Here is a 22,905-nt window from a genome sequence, read left to right on the forward strand (position 1 = left end):
GGTGCCACTAGTGGAGAGCGCCCAAATAGGCTCTATGCACTTAATTCCTGAAAGGATCAGGAGAGTTCTTCTGATGTAGTTATTGGTTAGTTTCAAGTCTTTTACTTACATGTTTAAGTTTTGTTAGATCTTAGAGCTTCTATGTCTTTTGTAACTCCTTACATAGCTGTAAACTTTAGACTTAGTACCAAAATCATAATAGAGCCTTCTCGTTCTCTACCCCAGTGGGTAAGTCTATCATAACCCGATAGGTATATAGGAACAATTCGATTATACTATCTCAAAAATATATTTCAGTTGACATTTTAGAGCAAGGGATGTCGGATTTTAATGTCATTCTTGGCATGGATTGGGTCTATTTATTCTATGCTTCAGTTGATTGTAAGAGCAAAATTGTCAATTTTCAATTCTCGAATGAACCAGTCCTTAAATGAACCAATCCTTGAATGGAGGGGTAGTATGATAACACTTAAGGGTAAACTTATTTCATATCTTAGAGGGAGAAAAATGATATCCAATGGGTATGTATATCATTTGGAGCGAGTCAAAGACTCTAGTTTCGAAACTTCTCACCTTGAGTTAGTTCTAATCTCGAGTGAATTTCCAGATTTGTTTTCGAAAGATCTCCCCAGAATTTCTCTCAAAAGGGAAATTGACTTCAGAAAAGACATTCTTCGTGATACTAAGCCCATCTCGATTCCACCATAAAAATGGCTCCAACTGAACGTATAGAGTTAAAAGAATAGTTAAAAGACCATTTTGAGAAAGGATTTATCCGGCCCAACTTATCTCCTTGGGGTGCACCAATTCTATTTGTGTGAGAGAATGATGTTTACCTTACAATATTTATAGAATACCATCAATTGATCAAAGTTACTGTCAAGAAAATATAACCACTAACTAGAATCGATGATTTATTTGACCAACTTCAGGGTGCCAATTACTTTTCTAAGATAGACTTCAGATCCTGGTATCATCAACTAAGAGTCAGAGAAAATTACATTCCACAAATAGCTTTTAGAAATTGGTATGGCCACTTTAGTTTCTAGTCATTTCCTTTCGTATCAGAAATGCCACAGAATCCTTTACTGACTAGATGAACCGAGTGTTCAAGCAGTGCTTGGACATGTTCACATAGTTTTCATTGATGACATCCTTGTCTATTCCTGTGGTAAAAACTATCAAGCAGACCACCTCGAAGTACTATTCCAGACTCTCAGAGCCCACCAGTTGTTCGCTAAGTTTAGTAAGTGAAAATTTTGGTTAATATCAGTAGCTTTCCTTGGCCATATTATTTTTGGTGATGGAATTAGAGTTGATACTAAAAAGAGCGAAGCAGTGAGAAACTGGCCTAGAACTATCTCTCTATTAGATATTAAGAGTTTCTTGGGTTTGGCTGGTTATTACTGGTGGTTTATTGAAGGGCTTTCCTCTATTACGTACGTTCTATCTAGATTGACTCAGAAGAAAGTCAAGTTCCATTGGTCAGATTCTTGTGAGAATAGTTTTTAGGAGTTAAAGATTCAATTCACTACAACCCTAGTTTTAACTTTGACCGATTATTTAGACAGATTTATTATATATTGTGATCCTTAAAGAGTTGGTTTGGAGAGTGTTTTAATGAAGAGAGGTAATGTTATAGACTACGCCTATAGATAGCTTAAGCCCTATGAAAAGTATTATCTTTCCCATATCTTGAATCAGCAGTTGTTGTATTGGCCATAAAGATATGGAACCACTGTTTATATCGAAAGCAAGTTGATGTATTCATAGGACACAAAATCTTGTTGTATGTCTTTTAAAAGAAAGAGATGAACTTGTATCATAGATGGTAGTTGGAGTTGTTGAAAAACTATGACATGAGTGTTCTGTATCATTCGGGCAAGGCCAATGTAATGGCAGGTACCCTCAGTAGGTTGCCCATGGGTAGTGTTGCTTATGGTGAGGATGGTAAGAAGAAGTTAGTTTCAAAAATTCATTAGCTAGATAGACTAGGTGTCTGTTTTGTAGTTCAGCTAAGAAAAGTGTTTGGGTGTAGAATAGTTCGAAGTCTACCTTAGTTTTTGAGGTGAAAGAAAAGAAAGATAGACATCCCAGTTTAGCTAAGCTAAAGAAGTCAGTTAAAGACCATAAAGTAGAGGTTTTCTCCCAAGAGGAAGATGGTATGTTGTGTTGCTAGGGTAGGCTATGTGTTCCATGTGTAATTAATGTGAGACAATAAATTCTTGTTGAAGCACATGGTGTGCATTACTGTATTTAGGAAGTCTATTGGTAAAGTGGGATGAAAAGGCATATTGCAGAGTTTGTGGCTAAGTGCTCAACTTGTCCGTAGGTAAAGATTGAACAAGAAAAGCCTACTGGTTCCACACAGGAGTTCTGTATTCCCACATCGAAGTGGAAGAAGTGAACATGGACTTCATGATGGGTTTGCCTCATACTTGTCATCAACATGATTTGATTCGATATAGTAGCTAGGAATACCAAGTTTGACCATTTCTTTTCAGTCCATAATTCCTATTAGACAAGGACTATGCCAGCCTCTATATCAGAGAGTGGTTAGGTTATACGGTGTCCTATTGTCCATCATTTCAGATAGAGGTATGCATTTTATCACTCACTTTTGGAAAGATTCCTAGAATTATCTTGGTCCCAATTCAATCTTAGTACAACCTTCCACCCACAGAAAGATGGCCAAGCAGAAAGGACCATTCATAATTTAGAAGATATGATGAAAGCATGTGTCATTGACTTTAAGGGAAGTTGGGATAACCACTTGCCTTTGATTGATTTTACATATAATAACAACTATCATTCTAGTATTTAGGTTGCTCCGTTTGAGGCTCTTTATAGAGGAGATGTAGATCTCTATTTGTTGGTTTAAAGTAGGTAGGGCGAGGTAGTAGGGCCATAATTGTGTTTGATGGTTTAGAGAAAGTGCAGTTGACCAGAGAGAGGCTAAAGGTAGCCCAGAGTCGACAAAAATCTTATGCAGTTGTTAGAAGGAAAGATCTAGAAATTGAGATTTGTGATTATATGTATTTGAAAATCTCTCTAATTAAGGGAGTGAAGAGATTTAGGAAGAAGGGAAAGCTTAGTCCCTGATATATTTTTCCTTGTAGGATTATGAGTCATTTTGAAAGGTAGCCGATTAACTTGAGTTTTTCATGTCTCCTTTCTAATAAAGTGCATGGTGACCTAATAGTTGTACTCCCCGTAGAGAGTGTAGATGTTCAGAATAGTCTCTCTCACGATGAAGTTTCAATCAAAATCCTTAATCGTCGGACTAGAACACTAAGGAACAAAGAAGTTCCCTTGGTCAAAGTTCTTTGGCTGAATCAGTCCATTGAGGGAGCCACTTGGGAAGTAGAAGTAAAAAATTCAAACCATGTACCCTCATATCTTCTCTGCAAACTCAAACTAAGCCTAAGCTAATAGTTTTCCTTAGATTTACTCTGTTCCATGCTTAGTTTCAGCTCCATATCATTATCACATAATTCATGCATTCATGGATCAGTTCAGTTAGGTATTAGCTATACATGTCAGTATAGTCTCAATACCTCAGTGCCTCTCAGCTTAATCAATCTTATTCGAGGATGAATATTCCCAAGGGGGAGAAATTATAAGACCCCATAAGGTCCTAGCCTATTTCAGTCCTTTATAGCATGCTAAAAGAGGTCCCAGACTTATAAAAATTTTAGCTAAGTGTTAACACTTAGACTCATTTTTTGCCTCGATATTTTTATGGTATCATTTACTATCTTTCCTATATTACATTTTTTATTTTTTAATTAATTCATGATCAGGGTTATATATAGGTCATCTCGGCTAAGTTTCGTAATTTTTGGGCATCGTTTTAGTCATATTTGGAGGAACAAAATAGCAAGCCAACATGATTAGGATGCGTCACATTGGCTATCGCATCATCACCATCAATGCGATGCATCGGTAATCGTATTGATACCATCGTCATAGCGAGTTACCTATTTTGTCACTGGCCATTTTTCATCTCTTTTAATCTCGAGTCGAGAGGGGTATTTTAGTCTATTACCCATATTTTAACAAGGGATTTAGGTCCCAAAAAGGACGTTTGCCTCATTTATCATAATTCTCTCAAAACTCAAAAGCATTCCCGTCAAGAACAAACCCTAGCCGCTTTAATATTAAAGTTCAATTTATAAGAAATCCCTCAATAACTTCCAAGAATTAATCAATCAAGGTATGTTTAGGTGTTCATCTTTGGGTTCCTTCCACCCTTGGAGTTCACAAGTCCTATATCAAGCACTTAGATTATGATTTAGATTCTTTAATAGAATTATGTTCACTTATATGATGTTGTGTGGTTTTAAAGTCAAGAATAATTTGACTTTCATGTAAGTCACCTATAATGCATGTTATATTGTGTAACCACCATTTTTTATCTATAAATTTTTGTGTTTAATATGGTAGTCATGATATTCATATACTGATCAGTCTCATGTATAAGATTTATGTATCCTTGGGGTTTCACAAAATATGTATGTGAAGGATTATGCATGATAACCTATGTGTGATGCTTTTAGAGTTGAGATATGACTTCATTATCTATGCTATCGAGTAATGGGAGTATTGAATACCCAAAATTTAGCTATTGTCTAGTCTCCAGTCAGAATAGAAGGATTTCATAGTATCCCAAATACTAGCATACGGTTAGTCAGCAAAATTAGTGTGAGTTCAGTCAAGCCTAGTGCAATCTAGTGATCAGTTCAGGGTCGATTCAGTTGAGAGTAGGATTCAGCACCGAGCGAACCCAGGGATGGGGGCATTCCTATCATTAGAGTATTTGACCCTTACTAGCGATCCCTAAGTTACAGAACTTCATAGCTAGCATAGGGTAAATTGTCTTCCTACCGGACTAGGGATTACGTAACTATATACATCTTGTGAGTCTTCCTGCAAGATTAAGGTTGACCCAGCTCATGTTTGAAACCTGTGACATAGTGCTAACACCCTTCCAACTAGGGTAAAAGATTGGACCCCATATTCGTCTATAATTGGGGTATGTTAGTTAGATGGTAACTCCCACAGTTACAGTTTCAATATTCAATATTCTGTACAGAACACAGTTAAGTTCTACATGATCATGACTTACAATTTTCAGTTATTCAGTTATCAAAAACTCAATACCTTAACTTCAGACTAATTCAAACAAACGATATATGCTTGGTTTTACATGTTTAGTATTTACAGTATTCCTAGTCTTGAATATACTATCATCAAATTTTTTCTTGATATTTACTTATTATTCACATACACATGAACCCATACATATCATGCCAACCTCACCTAGCATGCCAGCGCATTCAAAGTACTGAAAAATGCTTTTTCTTTGAACTATGATATCTTATATCATAGGTTTAGACACTCGGGTTCCTACTTATTCAGATACAGTTGATTAGCCGTTGATACAGTAGTCAGTCCTTATCAATCTAGGGAATGACACTTATTTAGTAATTTTGTTATTCACAGTATTTCATCTTTTCAGTTACTTTTAGACAACAGTTATGAGTTAGTTAGGGCCTATCGCATCAACTCATTTATTTAAGATATTAGAGAGGTTCAGACACTATTAGTTAATAGTTATTCAACAAATGTATTTAGTATTGTCTCAATTTATGAACCTTATGGCATTTTCAACTTTACTTTTGCATATGTTTTCATGATTATTATTCAGTGCACACAGCAAGTATCAGTCATGGGTTAGCATGTTGTCCTTTGGAATCGTAGACATCATATGATGCAAGGGTGTGGTCTCGGGAAATTACACAAAACCCCCTAATTATGTAATAATAATGAGGGGGACAAAACCTACTTAATCATTTTTACCACTGTGTCGGCAAACACAATTTCTACTATAGGACACTTGGACATCCACTTTTATGACTCAGCAACACAACAACCATTAAAGCCCAATTAAAATATTCATCACACATTCCCATTAATTGAACCATATTTAACATTACGGAATAAATTTTTGGTATCGTCATACCAACTACACTTCAAAGGTAACAACAACATGCCAAAACAATCACATAACATGGGGGAATTCACAATCCTTTGATTCAATTTTAAAAATTCTCACATTTCGCATAATTAAAACCCAACTTCACAATATGGGGTTGGGGTCATAACTAATCTCAAAGTCATAAGTTAAGGAAAATCAAGATTCCCTAGTTTATTCAACATACACATGCACCCACAAGTTCAAAACCATAAGTAAAGCATGAATAATTATATGTATACCATTGGAAAATATTATTCAACAACAAGAATTAAAAACCCTCAAACCTTGATTTAAAACTAACATAAATATCTCATGAAAATTAATTTAAAACTTTTAATTGTAACAAATTAACTAGGATGACAGAGTAACAATACTAAAATAACGTGTTTCACTAAAGAAATTCAACCATTAACCTCTTGGATGACCGACTTCTTGGAAACCCTAAGATGGCTGCTTGAGAGAATTTGAAAGAAATTTAGATTGTAATTATTCTGATTTATGGTTCAAAATAAGTTCAAAAAAAGGATTATGAGTCATGGTTTGTTAGTGAAATAGGAGGGAAATGTATAAAATACCCTCATTAAAAGTTGGAAAAATAACTCGTCGATTGCTATGGGTGACGTTCTGAATCGTAGGCTAACCTTATGACTTAGACGATTCAGTCATAGCCAAATTAGAACCCCATTGGGATATTTACTGTGAATCTTATGACTGGAACACCTAAGACTCATAATGAAACACTATAACTCATATGTCCAGGATGTAGTCACAATAATTTCAATATGGGCACTACACTGGACACATTGTGAAATAACCTAAATACACCTTGTTAGGAGTTTATATGACAAATTAAGTCTAATCATTATCAAGGTAGTGACTTAGGAAAATCCGTTTGGTCTCATTAGAATGGGTCTTATGACATAAAAAAACACATTACGACTCATAAGGTGAGTCATAGTCAGGATAGTAAGGCTAAAATTGTACAAATTTTTAAGGATCAAAAACTCGAGCGTTATATACTCCCCCCAGGATCATTCGTCCTCAAATGATAGGATAAGGTATTTGTTAGCACGATTTGACTCCAAATACCACTACTCCTACATTTAACAAAGATAGAAAATAAATATGCCAGGGAAATCACCACTTACTTTAAAAAAAGTCAGAAAACATAGATGTTAGGGAATACACATACCTAAAGGATGATAATCTAGAATGGGAAACAAGAATGGATTCTTGTACTTCATGTCTTTTTTGGTTTCCCAAGTAGCTTCCTTAACCTTTTGGTTTCTACAATGAACCTTCATCGAAGCCATATCCATTGTCCGCAACTGACAGACTTTCAATTGAAGAATATCAACTAGGACCTCATCGTAGAACAAAGAATTAGAAATACCTACCTCTTCCAAAAGAACAATAATCTAAGAATCAACCAGGCACTTCCTCAACATCAATACATAAAACACAATATGAATAGAGCTCAAAATACAAGGTAACTTTTATTTATAAGAGACACTACAAACTGTGATGCCCCGAAAAAATTTTCCATTAAGATCTCGGACAAAAATGTGTTGAATTTTGTTCTTTCTCGTGATTAATAATTTTTTTTATGGAATTTCTGGATATGTGACTCGTCATCAAGTAGAGCATGGAATAATCTTTCCAACGATATATGGAACATCTAGAACGGACACTCGAGCGATGAGTTATGATCATTCCGATCTAACCATGAATAGTGGTGAACAGTAAATGTGCAGGAAAAAAATACTGAGGCCAGGAAAATTTTAGGGTCAACTTCAAATGAACATAACTCCTTGTACATAATGATCTGGGTGAGCTACTATATATGAACAGAAAGCTTTAAAAGACCTCTTTCCAATGATATTAGTTTCATCTCATTTAGCCATCGAAGCAAAACATTATGGTCGATCTACTTCAGCCTATCAAAATAGTCCACCAAAGGACAGATTTGACATTATATAATTTTTAAGGGTATTTTGGTCATTCCCACTCTAATCCACCTGGGTAAACCATGGTTTTAAGTCCATTAAGCGCATTCAATAGCTTATTTTTCTCTAAAATTTTCTAAGGCTCAAACCCCAACCCTACTACTCCAAATTTCATCCTTCTATGTCTCTTGATTGAACCGTAGAAATTTCAAATTGATTTGGGATTCGAGTTGATCATGTTAAGGGCTTCGAGAAGCACCCTTTATTTTCGTGAATAAAGTTTTGGAGTCGTAAGTTCATATTCATCTTCTATTTTTAAGTATGTGGGGCTTTGGACAATATTATCCATTCGATGTTGTGCCCGATATTTTTATTGAATTACATTAACATGAGATTTTACATGTTTTACCATGAATTGGAAATATGGTTTTATATCTTATATTATTGTCCATGATCTATGGGATTATGTCATCTGATATGTATATATTGTTGAGATGGAATTATGTCCAAAAAGTATTTGATTATGAGAGTATGATGATTTAATTTGTTAATCCTTGATTTATACTATTATTCAACTATTTCCTTCTTATGAATCTATAATTGATATTGGAAATTCTATATCCCTACTATGGGTTGATGTCTCAAGTACCTTTCAATGGGAGTTGGATGGAAAATTGAGAAATGTTGATATTGATGTTGCAATGAGTCTTGGTATTTTTCGAATGGTTTTAATGAGTTAAATTGTTGAAAATATTATATGTTGAGTCTTCATATCCTTTTCTAAATGTTGAATCGGTTATGGGTCAATGCATTGATACCTTGTTGATGTTGAGGAAGATTAAAATGTTTTGAGCTAGAATGTGTTGAGTTAGGAATCCACAAATTGTTATGATTTGATAAATGAGAAAGAGATTTGATTAGGTCTTTATGATAGACCCTTGTGATGTTGTGGTGGATTTCCTAATACGTTCAGATCTTGTCGGGGAGTAGTAATTAGCATCGAGTGGGAAATTTGGTATTTCTCAAAACTTATGTGCCAGTTTAGGGTTGTTTGATAATGATATTATTTGCCAGAGAGCCCGATTATGATTATTGTAGTTTTAAGGTCGTACTCCCTAGCAAAGAGTTTCACACTCCCGCCAATAGGGGTTTCAAATGTTGGTATTCCATGTAGCTCACGTGGGGTTATCAGTTATAGGAAACTTCCCTGTCCATAAGTGTCAAGTTGCCTATGTTAATCTATAATGATTTATGAGGTTTTTCTCCTATATTTTCTATCTAAGATGTTATGAGTTGCATGATTCAATGTCACTCAAGCCAGGTGTGTCATTATGGTCCGTATGTATATGTTTATGAAATTTATGATATTATTTATATTTTGAATATGCATCCACATACTCAGTACGTATCTTGTGCTGACCCATTAATTTCTCTATGTGTTACATTCTTACCATGATATAGGTTCAGGTACTCAGCTGCAGCCGCGACAGTGATATCCGAGTGCCGCATCTATGTTCCTTCAGTGGTGAGTCCTCATGGTTCGAGGATCAAGTTACTAGTTTTGGTTCTTTTGATTTGCTATCCCATTGGTCTGTTGAGTCAGTTGGGGGTTTTTCCCAATGGCTCATTGATTTTGCTGTATAGAGGCTATGTTAGAATTATGTATTGTTGGGTTGGGTTGGTTTGTGTGTAGGCATTCCATATATGTACAGTTTGACGATAATCCGTGCAATGTGCAATGTGATATGATATGTACTTATATATATATCCTTAGCATAGCATATATGTTATTGTGTTGGAACCCAAGGGTAGCGTTTTGGCTTAAAGGGTTAGCTTGAGGCTACGTGTAGCCTTGGGTACCGTGTGGTATCTCCGGATGATATTTTGGGTAGTTACAAACTTCGTATCAGAGCATAAGGTTCTGAAGAGTCCTAGGAAGTCTGACAAGCTGCGTTATGTAAAGTCTTGAGCATCGGTGTGTAGCGCGCCACACCTATGATCAAGAGACTGTGGGGAATTCTATGAAAATTCATTTCTTTCTTTCTACAAGGGTCTACTATCCTTACAATTATTTCCTTCTACTATAGATTCGTGCGTTCTTATGACAGAAAATGCCTCCATGTTGAGCTCGCGGAAACAACAACCAACCTCAACACGTTGGTCCGTTACATAAGATGGTATCCCATGCCAAATTTTGAGCAGCTTTTCAGATGCTAGCCTAGGTAGTTACCGCTAATACTCAGGCCAACGCTCCATCTCCGGAGGAAAATTATTCGACAGCAGCACTAATTCATGACTTTATGCTGATGAATCCGCCAGAGTTTCATGCGTCGAGAGCAGGTGAGGACCCATAAATGTAAGTTGATGAAATGAAGAAAATTACATAGATTATGCACGTGATCGAGGAAGAACGTGTGGAGCTGGCTTCTTATCAATTGAAAGATGTTGCGTATGATTGGATAGAGAGAAAGATACCGCCCTTGTGACTTGGCAATTATTCCAAGATGGTTTCTTGGATATATTCTTTCCTCTTGAGTCACGGGAAGCTAAGATAGAGGAGTTTATGAATTTGAGATAAGGCTCCATATCGGTTAAGGAGTATTGTCTTAAGTTTAATCAGCTATCAAAGTATGGTCCCAATATCATGGTTGACTCGAGGACTAGTATGACCAAGTTTCTAGAGTGCAAAGCGGTTTCGAATTCTCTTTAGTTTCGGAAGTGAAGGAGAAGAAATACAGGGATCCTATCTTTGTCAGGTTAAAAGAGTTAGTTAAAGACCAAAAGGTAGAGGTTTCCTCCTAAGGGAGAGATGACATTTTGAGACTCCGAGAAAGATTATGTGTTCCTGATATTTATAACTTAAAGCAGAGGATTATGGCAGAAGTACATGGTACGTGATACTCCATCCATCCTGGTGCTAACAAGATGTACCATGATTTACGGGAAATCTATTGGTGGAACGGTATGAAGAGGAACTAGCAGAATTTGTGCCGAAGTGTTCCACGTGTCAACAGGTTAAAATTGAGCATCAAAGGCCCAGTGGCGTGATTCAAGATTTTAGCATTCCTACTTGGAAGTGGGAAGAAGTGAATATGGACTTCATAGTTGGTTTTCCTCCTTCTCGTCGCCATCATGATTCGATTTGGGTTGTCGTAGATCGGCTGACAAAATCAGCTTATTTTTTGCCTGTGCATTCATAGTATACAGCTGAAGATTATGCTAGAATATATATTCGAGAACACATCAGACTTCATGGAATCCCTTTGGCTATTATTTCTGACATAGGTACTCAGTTTACCTCTGAGTTTTGGAAATCTTTCTAGAAGGGTATCGGTACCCAAATTTATTTAAGTTCTACTTTCCATTCACAAATAGATGGTTAGACCGAGCGAACCATTTAGAATTTAGAAGATATGTTGATGGCTTGTGTGCTTGATTTTAAAGGTAGTTGGGATGAGCACTTAGCATTAATCGAGTTTGCTTACAATAATAGTTTTCATGCTACTATTAGCCGTTTGAAGCTTTGTATGGTAGAAGGTGTAGATCACCCATTGGTTTGTTTGAAGTTGGTGAGGCTCCCGCGACTGAATCGGATGTGGTGTTCGAGGCCGCTGAGAAGGTTAAGTTAATTTGGGAAAGGTTATAAACCGCCCAAAGTCATCAAAAATCATACGCAGATGTAAAGAGGAAAGACCTTGAATTTGATGTTGGTGATTTAGTGTACTTGAAAGTTTCACCCATGAAAGGGGTGAAGAGATTTGGGAAGAAAAGGAAACTAAGTCCCCGTTACATTGGTCCCTATAAAATTGTGGATCTCATTGGGAAGGTAGCGTATCAGGTTGAATTGCCCGCGGAGTTATCGAACGTCTTTCCGATTTTCCATGTTTCTATGCTTAAGAAGTCTATTGGTGATTCTGTTGTGATTGATCCTTCCGAAATCTTGGGTATTCAAGATAGTCTTTCATATGAAAAAATTCCGGTTGAGGTTTTTGACTTTCATGTTCGTAGGCTAAGAAACAAGGAAGTTCCTTTGGTTAAAGTGCTTTGGCGAAACCAATCCGTGGAGAGTGCTACTCGGGAAACCGAAGTAGATATGTGTGCCAAATATCCCCATCTTTTTCTTATGAATCCTAAGCATGTCAAAGGTATCGTTCTCTTTTGATTTAATCCTTATTGCTATGTTTATCTTGGCTTGTGTGTTTCTACTATAGCCAAAAAAATCTACAATGGAGTATATGCTTGGGCAAGATGATTTTTCTCTATATACTCATTTTCATAATATTGTTGACCTACCTATCAACATTCGAGGATGAATGTTTCCAAGGGGGAAATGATGTGATGCCTCAGAAAAAATTTCCATTAAGATCTCAGACAAAAATATGTTGAATTCTGTTCTTTATCATGATTAATAATTTTTCTTTGTAGAATTTCTAGATATCCGACCCGTCATCATGTAGAACATCGAATAAGCTTTTCAAAGATATGTGGATCATCCAAAACGGACACTCGAGCGATGAGTAATGATCATTCCAATTTAACTGTGAATAGTAGTGAATAGTAAATGTGCAGGAAAAAAATACTGAGGCCAGGAGAATTTTAGGGTCAACTTCAAACGATCATAACTCTTTGTACATAATGATCTGGGTGAGCTACTATATATCAATAGAAATCTATGAAGTCCTCTTTCGAATGAAGTTTTTTTCATCCAGTTTGGCCATTGGAGCAAAAAATGGTCGATCTACTTCAGCCTATCAAAATAGTCCACCAAATGACAGATTTGACATTATTTGATTTTTAAGGATATTTTGGTCATTCCCACTCCAATCCATCTGAGTAAACCATGGATTTAAGTCCATTAAGAGCATTCAATAGCTTATTTTTCTCCAAAATTTCCTAAGGCTCAAACCCCAACTCTACTACTCAAATTTTAATCCTTCTATGTCTCTTGATTGAACCATAGAAATTACAAATTGATTTTGGATTCGAGTTGATCATGTTGAGGGCTTTGAGAAGAACCCTTTATTTTCATGAATAAAGTTCCGGAGTCGGAAGTTCATATTTATCTTAAGTATGTGGGGCTTTGAACAAGATTATCCTTTCGATCTTGAGCCCGGTATTTACATTTTTTACCATGAATTGGAAATATGGTTTTATATCTTATATTTTTTTCCATGAGCTATGGGATTATGTCATCCGATATGTGTATGATGTTGAGATGGAATTATGTCCAAAATGTATTTGATTATTAGAGTATGATCATTTAATTTGTTAAGCCTTGATTTACACTATCATTCCACTATTTCCTTATTATGAATTTATAATTGATATTAGAAATTCTATATCCCTACTATGGGTTGATGTCTCAAGTACCTTTAAATGAGAGTTGGATGGCAAAATTGAAAAATGTTGATATTGAAGATACAATGAGTCTTGGTATTTTCCGGATGGTTTTGATGAGTTAAATTGTTGAAAATATTATGTATTGAGTCTTCATATCCTTGTCCAAATGTTGAGTCAGTTATTGTTCAATACATTGATACCTTGTTAATGTTGAGGAAGATTAAAATATTTTGGGCTAAAATATGTTGAGTTAGGAATCCACAAATTGATGTGATTGTATAAATGAGAAAGAGATTTGATTTTGTCTTTATGATAGACCGTTGTGATGTTGTGGTGGATTTTCTAACGCATTCTGAGCTTGTCGGGGAGAAGTACTTAGCACCGAGAGGGAAGTTTGGTATTTCCCCAAACCTATGTGCCACCATAGGGTTGTTTGATGATGATATTATTAGCCAGAGAGCCCGATTATGATTATTGTAGTTTTAAGGTCGTACTACTTGGAAAAGAGTATGACGCTCCCACCAACCGGGGTTTTAAACGTTCATTTCCACGTAGCTCATATGGGGTTGCAAGTTATAGGAAACTACCCTATCTAAAAGAGTTATGTTTATTGAAATACCGAGTCACTCCAAGTTTTGATGTTGTAAGTCAAGTTGCCTATGATGATCTATAATGATTTATGAGGCTTTTCTCCTACATTTCCTATCTAAGATATTATGAGTTGCATGATTCAATGTCACTCAAGCCAGGTGTGTCATTATGGTCCGTATGTACGTTTTTACGAAATTTATGATACTATTTATATTTTGCATGTGCCCTCACATACTCAGTACGTATCTTGTGCTGACCCACATATTTCTCTATGGGCTACATTCTTACCATGATATAGGTTCAGGTACTTAGCAACAACCGTGACAGTGATATCCAAGTGCCGCATCTACGTTTCTTCAGTGGTGAGTCCTCATGGTTCGAGGACCAAGTTGCTAGTTTTGTTGTTGTTTTTTCTGATCCCTTTGGTCTGTTGAGTCAGTTGGACGTTTGTCCCAATGGCTCATTGATTTTGCTGTATAGAGGCTACGCCCGACTAGTGTGCGATGTGATATGATATGTACTTACTTATATCTATATTCTTAGCGAAGCATGTATGTTGTTATGTTGTAACCCAAGGGTAGTGTTTTAGCTTAAAGGGTTAGCTTGAGGGTACGTGTAGCCTTGGGCACCGTCTTGTGTCTCAGGCTAAAATTATGGGACGTTACAGAAACCCTCTTAAAAACAAAGTATGGACTGACATAATGGGGACTGAGCTTCCCCGTCTTACAGAACCATATCACTCACATCATGGGTGACACTATGAAAAACACCCAATCACCAACTCTGAACTCCAATTGCATTTGCGTGACATATGCATAGGACTTTTGGCATTTTTGGGCGGCCTTAAGACTATCTTTAATCACCTTCACCTTCTCCATGGCTTGGTGTACCAATTCTAGACCAAATAACTAATTTTCACCAACTTGAAACTACCCATTATGAGATCTACTTAACCTACCATAAAAGGCCTGGAACGGAGCAATACCAATACCAAAGTGATGACTGTTACTGTAGGCAAATTCTATAAAGGGCAAGTAGTCAACCCAACTATAACAAAAATAATCAACAAAAAACCGAAGCATATCTTTATAAAACCCAAATTTTCTTTTCTACTTTACCCTCCGTCTACGGGTGGAAGGCGGTATTAAGTGGTTCCTTAGTCCCCAAACCTCGCTTGAACAACTTCCAAAAATTAGATAAAAACTGCGTACCCCAATAAGATATGGTATAAACTAGAGTACCATGAAAGTTCACGACCTCATTAATGAATATTTTGGCACAATCATTACAAGAGAAATTAGTCCTTATAAGCAAGAAGTAAGAAGACTTAGTCATCCTATTAACAATGGCCCAAATCGAATCAAACTACTTGTGAGACATCGAAATACACATAACAAAGTCCATATTTATTATCTAAAATTTCCAAACCATAAGTATAACCTCCTAAATAAACCTAATAGTCCACAAGTGCTCTACCATTACTTTCTGACACACCATGCACTTACCCATAAAATTGGCCACATCGTGCTTCATATTATTCCACTAATAAATCTCCTTAAGGTCATGATACATTTTTGTCATACCAAGATGAACAGTATAATGTTACTCACGAGATTAATACATAATTCTTTCTTTAAAGCATCAAAATTGCAAACACATAATCCACCTTTGTACCTCAAGATTCCATTACCACTAATCTCAAAAACCATCACCTACTTCCTACCTATATAATTTTTTATTTTTATCATAATAGGATCCAACACTTTTTTCACCTTTACTTTAGTACCAAGAGATGACCAAGCTACCTCTTGAAAAATTACACCACCATGCTCAGAATTTATGAGACAAACTCTAAGATTAGCTAAACAGTGAATATCCTTCACTAAATCCTTCTTCTCCTCATCCACGTGAGACAAGCTTCATATGGACAACCTGTTAAGAACATCAACAACCACAGTAGCATTAACGAGATGGTAGTGAAGATTAATGTCATTGTCTTTGAGAAACTCAAGATATTGTCTTAATTAGGTATTCAATTCTTTCTTGGTGAGCACATATTACATGATCTTATAATCAGAATAAATATCAACATGGGCCCTATACAATTAATGCCAGTAAATAATTAATGCAAACACCAGCGCTAACGATTTTAAATCATGGGTCAAATAATTCTTCTCATAATTTTTCAATTATCTAGATGCATAGGCAACAACCTTTGAATGCTATATCAATACACAACCCAATCCCACCAGAGTTGCATCGTAATAGACAACAAAGCCTCAATTCCTTCAAAAAGAGTCATGACTTAAGAAAATATTTACTAATACTTTAGCTTCTCAAACATATCCTCAAAAGCATCAAACCATACAAATTTTTCTTTATTCTTAGTCAACTTAGTCAATGTGGCAACAATAGAAGAAATACTTTCCATAAACTTTCTATAGTAGCTGGCTAAACCCAAGATGTTCTGAATATCAGATTAAGTCGTAGGTCTAGGCAACTTCTTAACCACCAAAACCTTTGGTGGATCCATCATTATCCCTTTACTAGAAATAAAATGACCAAGATAAGTCACAACAATAAGTCAAAACTCACACTTAGAGGACTTTGCATATAAATATTGATCTTTTAGTGTCTGAAAAATTAGGAAAATGTGATTGGCATGATTCTTCTTACTCTTGGAATACAAAAGAATGTCATCAATAAATATAATGAAAAACAATTCCATGAACAGACAAAAAACTCAATTCATAAGATCCATAAATGTTGCCAACGTATTAGACAAATCAAATGACATTAGGAAACACTCAAACTTGCCAAAATGTATACAGAAAGCAGTCTTAGGGATATCCACCTCCCTAATCATCAACTTATTATAACCTGAGCAAAGATCAATCTTAGAAAAGAACTTAGCACCCTGAAGTGGATCAAATAAATCATCAATTCTAAAAAATAGGTATTTATTCCTCATGATCACCTTATTCAATTGGGGGTTATCAATACACATTTAAAAGGAACCATTCCTATTACGCACGCAGAAAATATGATCACCCTATAGAGAAACACTAAGGCTAGAAAAACCCATGTTAAGAATATGTTTTAACTACTTCTTTTGTTCTTTCAAATTAGCTGAAACTATTTGTAAAGATGAATAGAAATAAGATACATGTCTAGAAGAATATCAATCCCAAAATTTGTTTCTCTATCAGGAGGTGAAACACCTTAGATTTGAATCCTTCGAAAATTTCCTGCGTTTAAGATTCATAGTAGGGTACGATTAAGTATACCTCTCTTATCCTAGGGTATGGCCTAGTTCCCACGTCTAGTATAAAGATCAGTTTTGGTTGATTACATTCTAACAAAGGTATGGTTTGGCCTATCCATAGTCGTATGTTAGGGTACTACTCTTAAGTAGAAAAGTCATATGATGTGTTGAGCTTGACCTAGTGCATTCTGCCTAGTGTAAGAGTTGTAGGGTACTTCTCGTACCTTAGGGTATGAGTTATCCTAGCATGGTCATGTGTTGTACAATTTGGAGGTCCATGGTGAGGCCTAAGGTATGAGATAGGGTACCACTCTTACCCTAGGGTATGGTTTAGGTGTGGAAGTTATAATCACCTGCTAGTATGTTTTTAGCAATTAATCTTAGGGCATTCTAGACATTTACAGTGATAAACCCTTGAGACCTATACATAATAACATTATTTGGACTTTCATTCTTCACTTAAAAAGATAAAAAATACTTTAAAATCCTCTTTAAACTCATTCAATAAGATTAGAGTCTAGGGTTTCAAGAGATGTTCATCTAGAGAATAAAAGGCTCATGTCCTTTTGGTGAATCATCTTGTATAAGGCATAAGAATCTCCCTTCATTGTTATTTCTAAAATATTATATGATTTATAGTCTTATTTTGATTCTTAGATGATGGTTTGAAAATAAAAATTGAGGTTATATTGTATATGGTTGAGTAATGTCTACTTTTGGTTTAACTTGTATTTATATATGTTTTTAGTGATGGTTTGTATATATGTGTCTTGTTTATTATGGTCAAGAAAATGGGTCATGAATAACCCTAATCTTGATGGTTTTAACTTTGGTTATGGTCATGGTAAAGGTATGCCCTCAAGGTGTTTGTGAAAATATCTAAGAGAAATAAATAGTCATATATTAATAGTGTTTTGAACTAAGGCGGTGGCCTAATCAGTAAGAATTGTTGATAAATATCTTTTTAAAGGCCTTGTTGTATAAACACTGAGATAATTAGTAACTTTAGTAGTTTGATGGCATAATAGGATTTGAGTACCTAAACATGAAAAATAATTGTTTTTGAACTAAAGCTTTGTGTAATAATGCTAATGAAGAATTAATGGTTGGACAAAGGTCTTGATGACTACAACTTGACTTGATTGGGTATTGAAACTAAGGCATTGTCCTATTAGAGATATTGATTGATAAATGGTTCATAAAGACCTTATGGTCATGTATGGTGTTTAATTATAGCCACGATGCCTTAAATTGGCTAAGTAGGTTATAATCCTTGAATTTTTAAATGAGTGAATATGAATGCATGGTCAAAGGGATGGAGTCCCAATGTCGACTAATAATGCCAAAGATGGCTTGTGGCTAGAGTCCACTTGTTTAAAAAGATTGCTTATGGTTTGAGTCCATTTGTCTAATAAAATGGCCTATAGTTAGAGTCCAATTAATTAATATGGTTAGATTCCACTGGCTTAATAAGATGGATTGAGGTTATAGATTGCTATCTTAATATAACTGAGAAATTCTAACATTGTAACCTGCATAAGTTGAAGGTCAGAGTCCTGCACTCCATGTCTTATGGTTGAGTTATTTAAAATTCAGGCTAAGACTTGTTACCTATTGGTCACTTTATATATCTATACATATCTTTATATATGCATATGTATATAAATTTTGTTGCGTATGATTGTTTGAATTGGATATTAATAATGATACCTTTTTATCTGTATCCTTGAGTTACATGCTAGCACTCCAATGCTAACCATCTTTGATCGATGTTTCCCTATATGACACCAGGGCTAGGGTTTCTTCAATTTGTTCTAGCGGTTCATGAGTCGACATTGAAGTCGTTAGTTTTCATACTTTGAAAGGCATCGATTTTAGTATCTTTACACCTTATTTAATAGATTTGCTTTAGACTTGGTGTTGGCTATAATTGAGGGAATGTTTAGACATATTATTGAGTTTGAACTTTTAATGGTTTTGTGGATGATTGTGTACTTTGGTATGTCGGCTTAGTATGTGACATTAATGGAATGGTTAGGCATTTTTAAAGTTATGATTGCTTTTCTTATTTCTCTTTCCTAATATATGTTCGGAGTTCATCCAACAACTTTTTATTGATGTGATGGTTGGCTGGGGTTAAGGGGTTGATCTTCATTCCTTGTTGGGTTTGAGATGCACATTATGACTAGGCCCGAGTTTGAGTCATGTTAAGTTGGTATCATAGCCTAGGTTTATTGTAAGTTGGGTGTCCATTAAGTCGAGTCAAGTAGAGTCTCTTTTATGGGTTTGTAGTGTCCTATACTTTGAAGATGAGTGCTCTGTGGCATAAGGAATGTTTCTCTTTCTTGTGGTTCTATTTCAAACTATTGGGTCTATGGTCTTAGATCCTTCTAATTTATGTTTGCTTGCCTTTAAGATCATGTCTACAAAAAGATGTGATGTTTAGGACAATTCTTCTATTCCAACTGATGACGATGTGGATGGAGTTAATTTATGGAGTCCAAATTTGGTATACAGATTCAGTTTCTAATGGTCCTTGAGTTCCACTGGTTCACTTTAGTTCTCTTTAAGTTCCTCAGGTCAACTAGACTAATGTTGAGTTTTGTTAGTTTTTTCATATAATTGCTTGGTTAGTGTCTTCTCAGGATGAACGTGGTTTATATATTTCTTCATCTTCTTAGTCCACAGGGTTCGCCAGTTCATGAGGTTGTCTTTCAACCTTTACCAGTGTTAAGGTAAAGGATGATCCTTAATGTTTTTTTGATTACATGGAAAAGATATTTAGAGTTACGGTTTCCGCTAATGTAGAAGGGGTAGAGTTTGAAGCCTATTAGGTGAAGGATGTGGCATAGCAATGATACAAAGAATGGGATCTAGCAAGGGTAATGTTGATAAGTCATCTTTATGGGAGGATATCTCTAATGTGTTTCTAGACAGTTCCTTTCCTCAAGAGATGAAGACATCAAAGCAAAGGAGTTTGTTAATCTAAGGTAGGAAAAAATGTCAGTGAAAGAGTATGGCTTAAAGTTTCATGAATTATCTCAATATACACTTGAGATGGTTTTTATCATATGGGATAGAATGCATAAGTTTTCTTTAGGTCAGTCTCGTGAGGCTTTAGGACTATCTCATAATTTTGACTTTAAGAGTAAGATAGCTTTGTTTATTAATGACATGGAAATATCTAGATTGGTTGTGTAAATGCAACAAGTAGAGGATTAGAAAATAAAGCAAGATGAGATTAATAAGAGGTAGAGTAAGCGGTTTTGATGTTCTAAAAAAAGTGGAGGACTATGTCAGAGAGGATAAATTGGTTGAGTCTAAACTCCTATTCTATAGAAAGTTCTGCCTATTCAAAGCCATAGGTAGACAATTGTTTTTATAGTGGTAATGATCTTAGGGAACAAGGTGCCCAGTCTTAGTACAGTGGGGCCCAATCGCCACCAACCTACCCTCATTGTAAATTACATGGTCTTAATCATCATGGTCAGTGTGAGAAGTGAAGGAAAAGATGTTTTAGATCTGGTTAGATTGGGCACATATAGTGAGTATGCCCCTCTTTAGTGGCTTTTTAGGTCAATAGGGCCCCTTTTTTACTTCATCTGCTACTACATCGAATGATATTATAGCTTCTTCTATATTTTTTCTTGTAGTAGAACTGGCTAGAATCGGTTATATGCACTTGCTACTCACTAGGAATCCGAAGCATCTACAGATATTATTACAATTATATTAAAATATTTCTCCTGGGGTGTGTATTGTTTACTTGATCCAGAGTCCCTCCTCCCTATGTGACCCTTTTTGTGGCTATGTATTTTGGGTTTGGTCCTGAGTGTCTATCAGTTCCTTTTTTTGTTTCTACCCAGGTAGGAGACTTTATGGTTTTGAAAAGAGTGTAATTCAGGGTATGGTAGCCGTTGGTAGTAAAGACACTATGGTAGACTTGATAGTGATGGACATGATCAATTTTAATGGTATTCTGGGGATTGATTAGTTACTTTCGTGCTATACTTCCTTATATTGTTGAACCTATAAGGTTATGTTTAAATTCCCTAATGAGCCAGTCATTGTAAGGGAAAGGGGTTCTTTAGAGCCTAAGGAGATGTTCATCCCATATTTTAAAGCCCGAAAGTATATTTCTAAAGGGTGTTTGTATCATTAGCTCCGAGTTAAATATTCTCACTCGAAAGTCGCTTTACTAGAATTTGTTCCTGTGGGTAATGAGTTTCCTAAGGTCTTTCCCACTAACCGTCCTAGTATTTTTCCTAATAGGTAAATTTATTTTGGCATTGAGTCAGTTTCGGACACTCGTCCAATATTTATCCCTCCTTATAGAATGGATCCATCACAGTTGAAGGAGCTTAAGGAAAAATTAAAGTCCTCTTTGATAAAGATTTTATCCATCCTAGTGTGTCTCCATGGAATAATCTTGTGTTTTTTATACGTAAGATGGATATTTCCCTTCGGATATGCATTGATTATCATAAATTGAAGAGGGTAACCATAAGAAATAAATATCCTCTTCCTAGGATCAGGGATTTGTATTATCATCTTCAAGGTACGGAATGATTGTCTAAGATTAAAGTTAAGTTATCAAATCATAAGATTAGGGAAGTGGATATCTCTAAGACTACCTTCAGAATATGGTATGATAACTATAATGTCCTAGTTATAGTTTGTTCTATGAGTTAGGCAGAACATGTCAATCACCTTTGTGCTATGTTGCAAACATTGAACGGTCATAATTTGTATTCAAATTTCATTATGTGTGTTTTGGTTGAAGGCTTTGACTTTGTTTTCATGTTATCTATAGTATAGGGATCATGGTGGATCCACAAAAGGTTGCGGTGATTAAGAAATGGCATAGACCTTTGACTCCAATTTATATTTAGATCTTTTTGGGTCTAGCCGGTTACTATAGGAGATTTGTGCAATGTCTTTTGACTACTATTACCCCATTGACTAAGTTGACCTAGAAGAAGGCCAAATTTTTATGGTCGAATGCATGTAAGGGTAGTCTTTTAAAGTTGAAGGATAAGTTTACTTTAGCTCTTGTTTTCACCTTACCCGAGGGTAATAATGGCTTTGTAATGTATTGTGATGATTCTCATGCTGGGCTTGGTTGTGTATTGATAAAGCATGGTAGGATGGTGGCCTATGCTTCTAGGTAATTTAAAATTCATAAGAAGAAATACCCTACTCATGAATTGGAGTTGTTGGTCATGGTACTTGCATTGAAAATTTTGCATCATTATTTAAATAGGGTTCAAGTTAACATATTTTCTAATAATAAGAGCCTTCAATACATGTTTTCTCAAAAGGGGTTTAATATTAGGCAAAAGAGATGGCTTGAGTTGCTGAAGGTCTATGATATAAGTGTCCATTATAATTAAGGTTAAGCTAACATAGTTGTTGATGCTCTAAGTAGGTTATCCATAGGGATTTTAGCTCATGTGGATAAGGATAAGCTGGAGTTGGTGAATAACATTTAATATTTGGCCAATCTTAGAGTTCATCTCAAAGATTCTGAGGATAGTGGTTTATTTATGCATAAGGTATTCCAGTCATCTCTTGTGTTTGATATAAAGGAAAAGAAAATGTTGGATCCTGATTTGATGAAGATTAAGAGTAATATGGGTCAACAAAAAGTTGCTGATTTTGCAATTGGAGGTGATGGTATCTTGATGTACCAAGGTATGCTATGCATTCCCAATTTTCAATGG

This window comes from Capsicum annuum, chromosome 9 (genome assembly GCF_002878395.1).
Source record: "Capsicum annuum cultivar UCD-10X-F1 chromosome 9, UCD10Xv1.1, whole genome shotgun sequence".
Lineage (NCBI taxonomy): Eukaryota > Viridiplantae > Streptophyta > Magnoliopsida > Solanales > Solanaceae > Capsicum > Capsicum annuum.